Raw genomic sequence first — 15,439 nt, 5'->3', positions numbered from 1 at the left:
GTTTATGGGTAGTCGCGTCGCTACGTGTGCGCACTTCCATACGAACCCATAGATTTGATGTGAGAGACAAAATAGTCGCGGAGACAAAAGTTGCTCGTGCGCGCATACCCTAAAGACACGCCATTCCTTCCTTTAGGGGAAATGCAAAGGTTGAAGACCATACGACCAAGTCTTCATTGTATTTTTCTTCTCTTCTTGGTAGTAGGGCCAGAAAAATGGTACGTTGAGATGAGTGTTGGTTGTTCCAGTGCCAGCGCGGGTGCAGGCGTGACCGTGGCGACGACATGAGCGCTGGCGCGCTGCGCGCGGACGCGCGGGCGGACTCCACGCCCGGCTCCGACGCGGCATCACGCGCCTGTTCCCCAAGTGCCGGCCCAGGAGCATGCATCAGCACGACAGGTGAGCTGCAGTCTCCAGGCCAGCGGTGTTCTCCACTGCAGGAGCATGCGTGAAGACGACAAGTAAGCAAGACTCTACGCCACCACTGTTCTGCACTACCGGCCCAGGAGCTTGCATCAAGGCGGCAAGTGAGCAGCAGACTCCACGCCACCGCTGTCCTCTACTGCCGGCTCAGGAGAATGCATCAACGCGACACAGGTGAGTAACAGTCTCCACACCACCACTGTTCTGCACTACCGGCCCAGGACCTTGCATCAACGTGGCAAGTGAGCAGCAGACTCCACGCCACCGCTGTCCTCCACTGCCGGCCCAGGAGCATCAACACGACACAGGTGAGCAGCAGTCTCCACACTACCACTGTTCTGCACTACCGGCCCAGGAGCTTGCATCAACGCGGCAAGTGAGCAGCAGACTCCACGCCACCGCTGTCCTCTACTGCCGGCTCAGGATAATGCATCAACGCGACACAGGTGAGTAGCAGTCTCCACACCACCACTGTTCTGCACTACCGGCCCAGGAGCTTGCATCAACGTGGCAAGTGAGCAGTAGACTCCACGCCACCGCTGTCCTCTACTGCCGGCTCAGGAGAATGCATCAACGCGACACAGGTGAGTAACAGTCTCCACACCACCACTGTTCTGCACTACCGGGCCAGGACCTTGCATCAACGTGGCAAGTGAGCAGCAGACTCCACGCCACCGCTGTCCTCTACTGCCGGCTCAGGAGAATGCATCAACGCGACACAGGTGAGTAACAGTCTCCACACCACCACTGTTCTGCACTACCGGCCCAGGAGCTTGCATCAACGCGGCAAGTGAGCAGCAGACTCCACGCCACCGCTGTCCTCTACTGCCGGCTCAGGAGAATGCATCAACGCGACACAGGTGAGTAACAGTCTCCACACCACCACTGTTCTGCACTCCGGCCCAGGAGCTTGCATCAACGTGGCAAGTGAGCAGCAGACTCCACGCCACCGCTGTCCTCCACTGCGGCTCAGGAGAATGCATCAACGCGACACAGGTGAGTAACAGTCTCCAACACCACTGGTTCTGCACTACCGGCCCAGGAGCTTGCATCAACGTGGCAAGTGAGCAGCAGACTCCACGCCACCGCTGTCCTCTACTGCCGGCCCAGGAGCATCAACACGACAGGTGAACAGCAGTCTCCACGCCAGCGCTGCTCTCCACTGCCGGCCCAGGAGCGTCAACACGACAGGTGAGCAGCAGACTTCACGCTGGCGCTGTAGTCCTTGGGCCTTGGCAGAATGCGGGTGCTGCTAAATAGGGACTGTTTTAATGTTGAGAGTATTCTGCTAGGCAGGAACAGAGTTGGAAAGAAAGAAAGAAAGAAAGAAAGAAAGAAAAATGATTTATTAACGGCCCCAACAGTACCACCACCAAACACAAAAAACAATAATATATAACTATACAAGCAAAATTACAATAAATTGTATGGTGATGACACCAATTGTCACCGAAAAAGGGTCAAAAAAAGAAAGGGAAAAAAGAAAAGAAAAAGAAAGGGAGGGAAGAAAGAAGGAAAGGGAGTTGGAGACTGCACTGCTATAAATACGAATCCAGAGACGCCGGAAGCCTCAAAATGAACTTTGCCATGTCCTTATACGAGCACCACGCGTGTTTTTTTTCCTTTACTTGTAGGTATGTTATTTGTTTGTACCCATTGAAAGCTATGGCCATTGCCCTAGTTAAGTATAATTTTTGGCCATGTTTTATTTCCTCAGCGTTTGTTCTAACGATAAATATTCAATCTTTCTTTCTACAAACTGTTCTGACTATGACAAGAGGACGTACTGTCGCATTCACCGTCTCTTTCTAGCCACATCTTATACCGTGTGACAGAAAGAAGTGGAGAAAACGATTGTGATTCCAATTGCGTTAAACAATAAGGTCAGGGTTCATACATATCTCCCGTGTTATCATCGCTAACACTCACCATTCTTCCTGTCATTCCAGATTGAACTCGGGGCTGGAGGGCCGCGAGCTCAACATCAACAACGCGTCTTCGGACGAGGAGAGGGACAGCCAGCTCGTCATACTCAACTCCAAGGGGGGTGCCTACAAATTAAGAGACTCTAGGTATGGTTACAGCATCGAGCCTATACCCAATGAGGGCTATCGCGAATGAATTCGCCGCTAGAGGCGCTAGTGTAGCGTGAGGTCTCCGAAGTCAAATCTCATAGTTTTTGGGTGAGCCACGCGGTTTTATTTATAATAAGATTTTTTTTGTAAATATTTTGCATAACATGTCTTTCGGAAACTTTTGTCCTGTCTTTTTCCGAACAAAACGGGACTAAGCAACACTGTGGTTGCTGGATATTTTTATGGTACGGTTTTAAATACGATTTTAATCTAACTTTGTTTTAACGCCCGTAATAACAGACTTGAAAGCCACACTTAAAACTCACGCAACATGCGCCATCTAGTGAGACAAAACGATAGCCCTCATTTCGAAACTCATCAGTGTTTTGTTGCTTGTACTAAAACTAGTCATAACGCATCGTTAGACGAACGGGGCAGCCAGCTCGTACTCAACTACAAACCATGACATCTATGTACCTTACGGCACTAGACTGGCTGTTTGGAACAAAACGCGCGGCACTCAATCAATCCATATTACTTTGTACAACCCTGTTACGGACGTCAACAAACTGTAGTAAGGTTCACAAATCCGCTCTGTGAACAAATAAGTAAGAAAGTGCAGTCTATACATAGATGTCGATGCTACCAACTAAGAGACTGGGTATGGCCACGGCATCGAGCCCGTAACCCAATTTCGAACCTCATTAGTGTTTTGTCGTCATGTAAGGGAGGTACTCGTAAAACGGGTAAGCATGTTGGTGTTCGTATTGCGCATCCATTAACTATATGAGGCATTAACTTTTTTTTCACCACATTTTTTGTTTGTTTGTGAAAAGAAAAAATACATATCCAATACTTTCTGACGGACTAAATACCAAAATATTTAGAAACCCAGAAAACTACTCATTGAGGGCTAAAAGAGGCGAAATATCGCTAGATGGCGTTAGTATCGTGAGGTTTTTTTGACGTTACGGTCTTTTCGGTCGGTTTGTAGTCAGTTTGAGTATCATTTTGAAGACCGGTTTTGTGAGTATCACTCAATATAAAATTTCAACCACAAACCGTTTCGTAAGGAAAATTGTTGCTGGTCATGTCCGAGATGTAGAGGAATTAAGTACAAAACAGGGACAGTGTTCAATAATTCAAGCTCGCATCATAACGCAAACATCTATTACTAAAATTAGGTAGTTAAAGTCTATACAAATTGCTTTGTTAATGACAGATTCATATGAGTATGACAGATGACAGAGCCTAGATTATTTCTTCTTTTGGCCACTATGAGCGCTGCGATAGATTGAATCACCCCCACCTAGTACTTTGCACCCTCCCAATAAGTGCGCTGCAAACTAAAAAAGCTTGGGAACCGCTGCTAGTAGACGCATAGAAAAATCGAGTGCTAATTAAAGGTACTTAATTACCTAATCGCGGTCTGTATCCCGTAGAATATATGTGACGTCTAGACTGCTTAAGATTAAACGGTGCATTCACAAAACAAGTCTGTTTCCAACAATATGCAGTGAATATTTGATACGATTCACTCCTCAGACGTGGGTGCTACGAAAACTTCATGCAAAATGCATGATATTGTTTACATCTGTTTACACTAGAATTGTTGCTTTGACTGCTATATTTTCTTTCTATATCTATGCATACCTACTTACAAAATGAACGACATCTACCTAGTTAGTACAAAGTGTGCAGAGTTTCAACTTAGTTTGTGGAGCCTGTGATAGATAGACAGGCACATGAGTGATCCTATAAGGTCTGTATTCTTTCGGCTATACGGAATACTAAAAAGCATGGCACAAACCAACACTGAGGGGCTTTGATTAGTGTTAACTGACGGTTAAATGTGATGCCATCTCCGTCTTTTCGAACAAAACAAATAGAGACGGCATCACATTTAACCGTCTGTTAACACTAATCAATGGACGGTGAAACAGCCCCCGAGTATCTTGTGAGCGAAAAGCCTGAAATCAAAGTAATGTTTTCCTAAAATCAAATAAGTTTTTGTGGAAAGGGAGGGGCTCGTCGTGACGTTACACCGAGCTAAAAGCGATAACCGAATTCTTCTAGTTGGCTATAATCTTCATAATTTTTTGTTTAATTGACAAAATAAAACAAGCTTTTCTTTAGCTTGCCCTGTTTGTTTATTTTTATTTGTTTGGGTCAAATCTTGGAAGCTAAATTTGACCCAATTCATGTAGTCGGATTGACTAGAAATTTTGGCATACCTATATAAATCTGGTGACAATACAATAAATAGACAGCGTCCTGGTAGTCCGGCCAGGATTGTCTCCGCAGGACGGAACTTCTCAACAGTTAATGGCAGTGACTTGAAATTTGGTACGAAAATGTAGTTTGGATGACAATGCAAGTGCAGCCAACAAAAAGTACAGTCAGCAAAAAAGCTTGTATTAAAAACGAAATTATTAACAAAAAGTTATGTGATAATGGAACTAATTGAGGGACCTATTTTATTTTTGAGGAGAGTATTTTCTCTTTGTTACCAGGATAATAGAAATAGCAGGAGGTCGCGAGCTATACTCGCAGAGCCGGACCAAAGCGGTGAGGAAGCTCAGACATAACAACACACACAAGCACAACCTGCGGAACAAGGTGCGGTCGCTGGGGAAAGACACCATCGAATATTCGGACAACCATAGCAATGAGGTAAGGACTCAATAAAAAATATAACCATAAACAAGTTTACACCGCGAGCGTTGCCAGATTTTTTCGAGCAAAGCGAGTTTTTTTTAAGCTTTCGACTAATAAACCGGTAATATTTCGTCGAAAGCGGGAAAAAAAATCCAATTAATTGGTTTGAAATACGAACCTTTTTTGTGTTATAATTTTATTTAAATTTCAAACTAAGCAATCCCCCAAAAGCGGGACTGAGTCTCACGCGAGGGACATTTAAGTTTGGACCAAAATCAAGACGTCTGGCAACGCTGCTGGGACCACACAAAGTAAGACGGTTACTTACAGAAGGATTAGTCGAGAACCGTTAAAAATAAACTGACGCCAAGACAGTATGCCCATGATTAAATTCAATTGTGGCAATCTGTAACTGAGCTTGTTTAAAGTTTCGATATACCTACACTTGGTAATAACAAAATAATGTATTCGTTTCACTACAAGTTACAACTCTGCAGGGAAAAGTGACTCATTATTTTTGCTCGTCCTTTCACGCTGAAGATCTAACCACTGGCTATGCCACTGGTGATCTCGTATGACGGAAGACTTAAATTTAAAATGGCCGATTGGTCGTAATGATTATGATCCTAGAATTGAAATAGACTTTTTTCTCTTGTAATTTTACGGTATTTTATGTGTTAGATTTCTTTACAGACTTTCGGTTTAACCATCTCTCTCACATTTCAAAACAGTTGTTTACGTTTTTTCTAAACTAACAGAAAAGTTGCAACTTATGAACGAGGGAATATAAGAATCAAGTTATACTATAGAATCGGCTGTAATGAAATTTGCGTCACCAACTCCACAAAGAAATCTAACACGATAAATACCAACTCTTAAATCTTTAGAGAATGTTTTATAGTTCCCAGCATTTGTGTAGTTGTAACAGAACTTATAAAATGATGAATAGTAAACCATTTTTTGTATTTTTGTCCATAACCGGTATTGCTTTTCGCCTGTCCTACTAGTTATTATAATTACGCATATATTTTTTTCTATATTCATAGAATTATTTACATCATGGTAGCTAGTAATTTGACCTATGCCCTTTAGGCGTGGTTGTGGTTGTGGTATGATCGTGGGCTCGTGGGTTCGACCTCGGGCTCCTTTAAATTTCCATGAACTTTATAGCGAAGGAAAACATCGTAGGAAACCTGCAGACACCTGGCGAGGAAATTCAATGGTGTGAAGATTAAAATCTGCACTGAACCCGCGTGAGAACTATGGCCAAAAGACCTCATTCTGAAGGGAAGCTTGTGTCCTGCAATAGGCCGCGTATTATATACAAGGTGTTAATTAAATAACTGAAAACCAGAAAGTAGTTTGCTCAGAATCGAGAGTAGAATCGATTACACTATGTTTTAAATTAGGTTGTGTTTGTGTTTTAAAATCCTTTTTTTTATTGCGCCCAGTCTAAAAGTTACGACTGCAACATGCGCTAATTAAATATTTCAGCGAGGTTGCATACTATTTCGATAATTTAATACTGGCCGTTTTGCTGTCAATGTGTGTTTTTCTTCTAAAAACGTCAAAGCGCAACTGACAAATACAAATTATAAGTGTAGAGTTAGAAATGAAGTAGAATTACTGACTTAGCAAAACAGACGAATATCTTTTAAAATAATGATATATTTTCAGTTATTTAATTAACACCTTGTATAGGCGATATGGCTTATTAGTATTACTTAACGGGTGCAATGTAGGTACCTACTCGATTATTTATTTTTTTATTCAAAGAGATATTCTCTGCAATAACAATTTGAGTAGGTACTTAATGAATTCGAGTATCGCGTCCTGACTGTCGGGAAAATAGCTATCTGGCTCTTTAGCCAGGTAGCCGGTTCTTCTATTCGTCATATTATACGTTCTGTTTGTTTGTACTCATCAGCCATTATGCACGTTGCCTGTCCCCGATCTGTCATTTGATGTTTTGTTAAGTTTACCATTGTATTGGGCTGGTGGATTGCTGTTTAACTCTACTCAAATTAAGGGCGACGCTAGCGTCCAATGAGGGTTTCCGTGACTGGCTAGATGGCGCTAGTATCGCAAGGTTTGACAAACTTGACATTTGCGTCACAAATGTGATTGGATAAATAGCTAAATGAGCCAATCACAAGCAAGCCTGTAACGTCAAACGGACCTCTAGATACTAACGCCATCTAGCGATATTTTTCCTGTCAAGGAGACCTCATTAATTTCTATAATGATTATGATTATGATACTCCAATCATAATTTGCCAAATACATAGGCTAGATATCTAATAATGGAAAGATAGATAATTAGATAGATAATTTAGATAGATAATAATTAAAAGACTGACAACTGACTGACTGACTGACTGATGTCTAACAACTGGTAGCATGGTGTACGGTTGTGTCACTCTGAAGATAAGCTCTGTTTGAGTTCGAAACGCGTCAGTGTAGTGTGGTGGTGGTGATAGATGGGTTTGTGTGATTTGTGTGTGTTCTTACAGTGTGGAGGTGGAGGAACTGCATGAACACGCATATTTTGCATAAGCTTAGCTATCGTAAGGTCGCGGGTGAGCAAGGAAATTCTTTTAGTTCGTTGTCATTTATTGTTTGATTGACAAAAAAATGCTGACGGACCAAGTAGATTTTTTTTTACCCAAGAATTTACCCCATTCCTCGTACATTGCAATCTAATTTAACACCTAAAACTTATTTTGATTAGGTATTCTATAATTCTGTTGGATTAGCTTTCAAATGAACTTCCCAGTATACCCGGCAGGGGTTTCTGTGGCAAACAATACAGGCATGATTATTAACATTAAAGGTAACATTCAAAAATTGTGACAGTATACTCGCGAGAACTCTAGCGTCACCCTTACGTACCTAGATACTAGATATACTTAGCTATAAAACTAGAATTCTTTCCAGATAAACTTGCACAGGATAAACAATGAGCCCAAAAAAATGATATCACGACACACGTCGCCGACATACACGAATGGGGATCGGGACACCCGCGAAGGCACCATGGGGATCCCCAAGAATAGCTCCCCCATACTGGACCCCCATAAGACCAATGACGTCAGCACAAAGAGTAGCCCCATAGCCGTCGTAGCAGACGGCGAGGTCGTTGTGTTTGACGACAATGAGGATTGGAAAGGTGATTAAATTCGGTTTACTTTGCGTGCTCTTAGAATGTACGGTTTTTTCCCGCTAGTATTTTAACATTTCGACTGCAATTTAATATGGGTATTGTTTTGAAATTGTGTTTCAATGAAACTAAAGATTATTTAAATACTTAATTAGCAATATGCAAGTAGTATTTTAAAAACGGCCAGCAATATGCAAGAAGTATTTTTAAGTATCGTAAATTTGGGAAGAAATCACGAGTAGCGTGCTCTATATCTTAAAAACTTAAATATTTAATGAATTGAACTTGTGGTTAGGATTATCCTGTGAAATTATTTAAAGGAACGCGAAAGACACTGTCTCGCGTTCATAAAATTACAAAGCTTGAGTTGAATTCGATTTTTCCCTAACAACCGAAAGAAAATATACAGACATCACTAAAATAAGCATTAAACAAACTTATTTCTAGCGGCTATTTTGGAAAAAATCTCAACAGTCTAAGAGAACGCCCTTCTAATCTTTGAGATTCTTCTTCTTGCTATGTCTTAATAGTGCTTGTATCAATTCATGTAAAAGAAACGAACTCCTTTTAGATTCAGAACTCATCAGACATTGTCTTGCCCACGGGTCTTGCCAGTCCATAGAAGAAGCTGTCTGTAAAAGCTTATAGTCTTCATTTTTGTATATTTGATCTCGTTAATTTCTTCCTACCCTTTGTATTGTACCCACCTTTTCCAATTGATTTACTCTTTTTTTTCTCTCCTTTATTTTCAGTGATATTGAATTCTGTGTCCTTAGGTCTTCGGACGGACCCGGATGCAAGTGATAACGAGATCGATTTGAGTGTGAAAAGGACTTTAGACAATATGAAAAACGGTGACAGTGATCTAATGAACAATAAGAGTGAAGTGAGTGAGAGTGAGTCGAGTCCTGGGGAGGAGAGGAGTGATGCCAGTCCGTCGGGGGTCTGGATGTCCGGCGACGAAGATAAAGGTTTGTGCGAGAGAGAAAACCTACGCGAAAGCTATAAACAATTTTTATCCTAAACTTAGCGTGAGTTGCAGCGAGTTATTTTAAAAAGCTCAGCCCAAAGAAAAATCGTGCAAGTCGTATTACATTTCGGCGCCCGATTAACCACTACAAATTCGTTGGCTTTACGGTCTCGCAATGTAAAGCAACTTGCATGATTTTTGTTGCAGAGCTAAAACGATACATAATCTAAAATATTCTGTTAAATAAATTTCTGCAAGTAAATGAAAACAAACTTAGTGCGACACACTTTGAAAAAATACTACCTAACATTCCAACAAATAGCTAAGTTTCATGTTGGGGAAGGTAAGGCCAATTGCCGGAACAAATAAATCTGAAGGTTAAATCTGGTTTAAAAAATTGATAAGTAATTCCAATAATTTAGACACTACTGAACTTGAGACCTTTAAATAAATAAAATCATTTATTTTCAGATAGTAAAATCCATAAGTTACTAGTGGCATAAAAATAGTTTTGTGGAAGAAGTGGCCATAAAACCTTTAATTAAAAGTTTCACTATTAACCTATGAAGGCTTTCTACCTGCCCATTTATATTTGGAGAGATTGCTAATATTAAGGGATCTTCCAAAAGAGTATATTCCAAATATTACTCCAATGAGCTGATACTTTCTTTTTCTTTGTATATCTCTTAATCGTCCTACCACTGGAATTTCAAATTGCCTGGATTTTATTTGAGATTTACAAAACTTACTTGATATTAGCAGTGACGCCGAAAGTACCAAAATGACATACTTACCTTAAATATTTATTTTTTATTTTTAAAGGGAGATTCACAAGAGTGATTGGAGAGCTACCTATTGCCGAATATGAAGGTTCGCCGCGGAGATATGGCATCGGCAGTCAGAAGGCCCAGCCTGTCAGGTCACCTAGACCCGGATTTCCACAGGTTAGTTCATACGTTTTAAAGGTATATTTTTATCTGCTATTAGTCCATTGGCTTGTAGACTAGTTCAATAGAGTACAAATGTCAAACGAACCTTGCGATACCAACGCCATCTAGCGATATATAGTTCATCTATCTATTTGTACTAATTTCCCTAGATGGCATTAGCATCGTGAGTCCCGTTTGAAATATGTGTCACGGGACCTCTTCTCTATGGCGCCATCTAGCGATATTGGAATTGTAAGAAATCGCATCATTCCTAATACCTATTGTTTTTTTCTAACTGCACTATCGATTTTTAAATATTTTCTCCACTAAAAGGATTAATCAAACCTTTCCTTGAGTTGTTGATAATCATGGATGGTGGCGATCATTTCCCATCAAATGACCCACTTCTCATTTGATTCCCTCTCATAATAAAAAAAAACTTGTTAGTTTCATATTTATTATGCCCGCAAATTTAAGGTAGGTAATATCATGAACTCAACTTACAACTGACAAATCTCTCATCTGTAATCCAGTCTCTTTCCTTGCAGCGTATAGTGACAGAGAGCAGAGACGTGACGCCACCGTCGGGCTCGGCGGCGTTCGACTATTTGTACGAGTTCTCGGAGACGAGGAAGGTTCTAGAAGAGTTCTTCAGATGTCCCGCCGTCGCGGCGCATACGCAGCTTAATAGTCACGATGAGATCGTTAATTTTCAGGTAAGAAATATCGATTAAACGATATTTCTAGGTGGACTATGAAAAAAGTACAGGAACGGTTGTTGGTTTTTTTTTTAAGTTGAACAGTGTATAGCTACTTTAAAAAGACTGGGACTAGGGTTCTGTACAAATTTGTAGATATCTATTAATATTCAGTGTTAGCGGAGCCCCTCTCCTAAGCCGAAATATAGTATTGAGTAATAGAATAGGTATTAGCAGCACACTTGAGTATTTGATATTAATTACAGCTTGATACCTCCACGCGTTCTTGACAAAACGGGTCTCTATCTACAGACAGACTGACAGACACCTGTCGTTGGGTCAAATAGTGCAAGTTTACTTGTACCTACTTACATTGGTCGGATTGACTTGAAATTCGGTATACATATTTAATGTAAGTAACTAATACAATAATAATTTATTAAAAACAGTTATACAATAAAAAAAAAAATGTCAAAAATCACGAAAAAAAAAATTTAAGAATGTAAGTTGGATGACATAATGCAATTGCAGCATAAAAAAAAACTTTCAATCAGCAAAAAAAACTTGTATTAAAAATGGAATATTTAACATAAAACTTATTTCCTTTTAGGGAACCGCAAAAAAAAAAAGTTCTTTTTTCTCGATGGCCCGAATAAGTAACGTGAACGAACAAGTGGCTCACCTTCTTTTTGGTCCATAGGAGTTAGACTACGAGCTCCGTCGGCAGACGCAAGACTGTCCGTCGGAGAATGGAGTCGAAGGCAGCGACGCGGAGTGGCCGCACGCTGATACGCTAGACTCTCCACACACGGCCCACAACCATACTAACTTCTTGGGGTTACAGGTTAGTATACATTTCTAAGTCATGGTAGGCTAGGGGTTTACCTTTTGGCCTCTCAAATGGAATTCTTCGGAGTTGAAGAATAACTAATAAATAAGGTGCTAACAAATTAAGTAATAATATTTTAAGAGACATTAAATTAGACGAAAACAATTAACTTGAAATAGAAATTAAGAAAATTAGTCATCATCATTATCAACGTCAGCTAAAGTAGTCCACTGCTGGACATAGGAAAGTGAAATTAGAAAAGGTGGGTTATCGCTTATGAAAATAAGATGTATAAACTTATGAGTTTCATATATATGAACAATTTTATTTTTATAATTTTTTTTCCTTCAAAATACTATACTTTTTGAATGATCGGCGAATACTGTTATATTTTATGGGAGTGGTATATTTTGTGCGTAAAACTCTAAAATTTTAGCCCTTAATATTGAAAAATGGCGGAGATATGAATTTTTTCCTAAAAAATACAATTTTTACTGAATTTCCACATATATGACCAGCTTTTAGAACGCCATTTAAATGAACCGTTTAATACAACTAAGTTGTTCAGCGTGGGGGGGTAATGAGTTACTCCATGTGGCCGCTATGTGGCCTGGCTGAGGTGTGGCCGCTAAGGGTTAAATGTGTTTTTATTTTAAGTAAGTATTATAGTGTACTTAAAATAAAAACATATTTCATATTGATATTTAAGGTTTCCCTTAATTCTATGGCTATTTTAAATTAAGAAACTTAGGGGCTGTTTCACCATCCATTGATTAGCGTTAACCGACGGTTAAATGTGATGCCGTCTCCGTCTATTCGAACAAAACAAATAGAGACGGCATCACACCTAACCGCCAGTTAACACTAATCAATGGATGGTGAAACAGCCCCTTAATCTGTTTAACCCTGTAAACAATACCATGGACTTCAATCTCTTCCAGCAACAACGCGCGTGCTACCCCGAGCCGAACGTAGCGGAGCTAAGCGTAGGCGCGGCCTGGAGCGGCTCGGCCTCCCCCGCCGCGCCCCGCCGCGCCGCGCGCCCCTTGCGCTGTCACCTGACACGAGCGAAGGCAGCGACCTCTCGCTCATCATCATGGAAAACGAGCTCAGCGAGATGAAAGGTGAGCTATGATGCAACACTGCGGTGATCATGCTAATGAGGGCTATCGTTTTTTGTCTTTCTAGATGGCGCCACTGTTGCGTGAGGTTTTTAAGTGCGGGTTTCAAAGTATGTTATTAAGGGCGTGAAAACAAAGTTTAGATTAGAATCATATTTAATAACCCTTAAAACCGTACTATAAAAATATCGAGCATGCCACAGTGTTGCATAGTCCCCGTTTTGTTCGGAAAAAAGGGAGGACAAAGGTTTCTGAAAGACAAAACTGTCTCAAAACACAGACATTCACTGCCCCGGAACGCATATTTGCCATACGATTGAGCTACAACACTGCAGCGGTTGAGTTAACTGCGGCGGTAGAACTACAACACTGTGGTTGGGCTACAACACTGTGGTTGGGCTACAACACTGTGGTTGGGCTACAACACTGCGGTTGAGCTACAACACTGCGGTTGGGCCACAACACTGCGGCGGTAGAACTACAACACTGTGGTTGGGCTACAACACTGGGGTTGAGCTACAACACTGGTTGAGCTACAACACTACGATTGAGCTACAGGCGGTGGTCATGCTTCAAATTAAGCCTAAGAGGACTCCTTCACATAATTTATTTGAGTTTTATTATGTACTTAAAGTTTATGATAGTTATATTATATTGAATGATATTTGTTGTAGTTCAAATGGATACAAGTCGCGTGGTCGTGACGCATCTGCCGATCGTGGAGGACGGCCTGTCGTCCGGCCACGCTTCCGACAACGACAATAACAACCAACTGCCTACCTTACAAGTAAGTAAAACTCATCTCACTTAAGCTTTTAGACGACCAGATTAGCCCAGTGGTTAGAGAACCTGATTATATGGAGTTTGAGAACCCGGGTTCGGTCCCGGTCGGGACAAGACAGATGAGTAGGAAAAATAAAAAAAAATTGTTCTGGAGTATTGGGTGTTTCATTATGACATGTGTTTAAGTAGGTTTGTTTATCCTTTGCCTTTGTTTAGTATTACCTATTACACAAGCTTGTTTATATCTAAAGAAAAAAGAAAAATCAAACACAAGGCAAACAATATTGTTAGGCGGGTCAATCAATTTTTTACCGAAACTAATCTGTCTGCGACATTTTCAAAAAATTGGCTGACAAAGTAAATAAACATGTTTTTTAATGTAATTTAATAGATGGTGTACATGAATACATGCCATCCTACGTAAGTTCAACCTATTAAACCGTGAAATATCTTGTTGGAAGTACGATTTTTCGGTAATGTCAGAGACAATTTTGGTAACGCAGGAGACGCCCAAAGTGCGGGTAAAATAGTTGATTGGCCCAGATACAAACAGAAAACACATTAGAACTCAAGTTAGTTCAAGGTCAGTTGATATCAAGTGTCCCTAGATATTATAAGGCATGATTAAAAAAACGGCTCAACTCATGATTATTTGATCACTCACGATTTATAAGTAAGCAGCACAAAAAACAGAGAGAGGTACAAAGAGAATAAAATTACAAGGTTGGTAAACAATGAGGGTTACTTGACAAGCGAAATATCGCTAGATGGCGTTAGTAAAGAGAGGTCCGTTTATTACAGTCTTTCTGCTGCCTCATTTAGTTTCAACCAATCCCAAACGTGACTCAAATGTCAAAGTTGTTGTTGTTGTTGTTGTTGTTGTTTTTTAAAAAAAATATGGCTCTGTCCATCGGAGGACAATTTTGCCAGTGTCTAGTAGTTTTTGCCGTTGTACGGTAAAAAAATTCTAGAAAACGAAATATGAGAGGTAATGGTGGATGAACGATGACAGCGCGAATCCAAGCAAAAAATGTCAAAGTTATCAAACGGATCTCACGATACTAGCACCACCTGGCCTGTCACAGAAACTCCCATTGGCGGCCTTATAGGTTCAAACCCACAGATATAGATTACACAGATAACGCAAACACCTCAATTTGTATGAAAACCAACCGTGTCACTTTTTTATATCTACTGTGACGTGTCAAAAGCGAATTAGCGATGTGAATTCCCCGATGTCCGCGCAAAATCGATTCAAATGCGCCGCCCTCGAGTCAGTCACTAGTCATGATTAGTCAGTTAGCGGTCAGTCTTTGTATGGGGCCACCCCGACGTTTGGTCGGGGTTAGGACACGCGAAGTAGTTGCATTTGCGAAATCTAGTGTAATCTATACCTGTGGTTCAAACCGATACCTCAAGAAGCATTTTTTTTCCAGACCCATTCGTCAGTGATAATAGAAGAGATAGTGGAAAACGGTACCAGCACAGAGGCACACGTACTGTCTGATGCCGATCTACATTCTTTGGACCCTTTAGGTACAGTATTCCCAATACTAATAGTGGATATGATATTTTCACCGCCATTCTGAAAAATATTCGAAAACTGAATCGAGAAATAAATTCCATTAGAACAGAAATACACATTATAATTTTCAGCTGTCTATCTATCACAGTTTTCGTTTGTCACCCATTGGGTATGGAATCCTTAAAATGAGTCAATCAGCTCGGCTCTTTTTGGTGAATCGAGTATTGGCTCTTCCCCTCTTATTGCGTGGACCTGCCCTAATGCTAGA

At 40.8% G+C, this 15,439-nt stretch overlaps 1 pseudogene; it reads left to right on the top strand.

Moving 5' to 3' along the window:
- The first annotated feature begins 269 nt into the window (after positions 1-269).
- LOC141426126 (uncharacterized) lies at positions 270-15,235 on the top strand (annotated as a pseudogene).
- Positions 15,236-15,439: the final 204 nt, after the last annotated feature.

Source organism: Choristoneura fumiferana, chromosome 3 (assembly GCF_025370935.1).
Source record: "Choristoneura fumiferana chromosome 3, NRCan_CFum_1, whole genome shotgun sequence".
In the NCBI taxonomy this organism is placed as follows: Eukaryota; Metazoa; Arthropoda; class Insecta; order Lepidoptera; family Tortricidae; genus Choristoneura; species Choristoneura fumiferana.
This window is presented reverse-complemented; position numbering and strand designations above follow the sequence as displayed.